The sequence below is a fragment of the Acyrthosiphon pisum genome, unplaced genomic scaffold (assembly GCF_005508785.2).
Source record: "Acyrthosiphon pisum isolate AL4f unplaced genomic scaffold, pea_aphid_22Mar2018_4r6ur Scaffold_1278;HRSCAF=1759, whole genome shotgun sequence".
NCBI lineage: Eukaryota > Metazoa > Arthropoda > Insecta > Hemiptera > Aphididae > Acyrthosiphon > Acyrthosiphon pisum.
The window spans coordinates 3277-4332 of record NW_021761318.1 but is presented as its reverse complement, the minus strand read 5'-3'; positions in this window follow the sequence as shown (position 1 = coordinate 4332).

Here is a 1056-nt window from a genome sequence, read left to right as displayed (position 1 = left end):
TCGCGGGCCGCAGTTGTTGTAAAACCGAGATCCCTGGTTGATCCTGCCAGTAGTCATATGCTTGTCTCAAAGATTAAGCCATGCATGTCTCAGTGCAAGCCGCATTAAGGTGAAACCGCGAAAGGCTCATTAAATCAGTTGTGGTTCCTTAGATCGTACCCAAGTTACTTGGATAACTGTGGTAATTCTAGAGCTAATACATGCCGACAGAGTTCCGACCGTCGCGGCGCCCTCGGGCGTCGCTCGCGGGAGGAACGCTTTTATTAGATCAAAACCGGCCCGTCGCGGCGCGCTTCGTGCGCGTCCCGATCGCGGCCCGCGCAAAGACCTGGTGACTCTGAATAACTTCGAGCTGATCGCACGGTCTCCGTACCGGCGACGCATCTTTCAAATGTCTGCCTTATCAACTGTCGATGGTAGGTTCCATGCCTACCATGGTGGTAACGGGTAACGGGGAATCAGGGTTCGATTCCGGAGAGGGAGCCTGAGAAACGGCTACCACATCCAAGGAAGGCAGCAGGCGCGCAAATTACCCACTCCCGGAACGGGGAGGTAGTGACGAAAAATAACGATACGGGACTCATCCGAGGCCCCGTAATCGGAATGAGAACACTTTAAAACCTTTAAACGAGGATCAATTGGAGGGCAAGTCTGGTGCCAGCAGCCGCGGTAATTCCAGCTCCAATAGCGTATATTAAAGTTGTTGCGGTTAAAAAGCTCGTAGTCGGATCTGTGTCTGGACGGTGCCGGACCACTCTGGCGGTCCGTCGTGTCGCGGCCGGCCGTGTCGCGGGACCACGTGTCCCGTCGGCGCGGTCGCCGTCGCGCTCGTCAGCCGTCTCGGGGTGTTAGTTACCGGCACGTCGGCCGGACGTATTGTCGGCAGGCGGACACGTGTCTCGTGCTTCCCGGCGCGCCGCGCGGCCACGCGTCGCGCGGCCGTCGGTGTTCGACGACGGCGGCCGCCTACTCCAATCTTGCTGCGCGGTGCTCTTCACCGAGTGCCGTCGGCGGGCCGACACGTTTTACTTTTGGAACAAATTAGAGTGCTCAAAG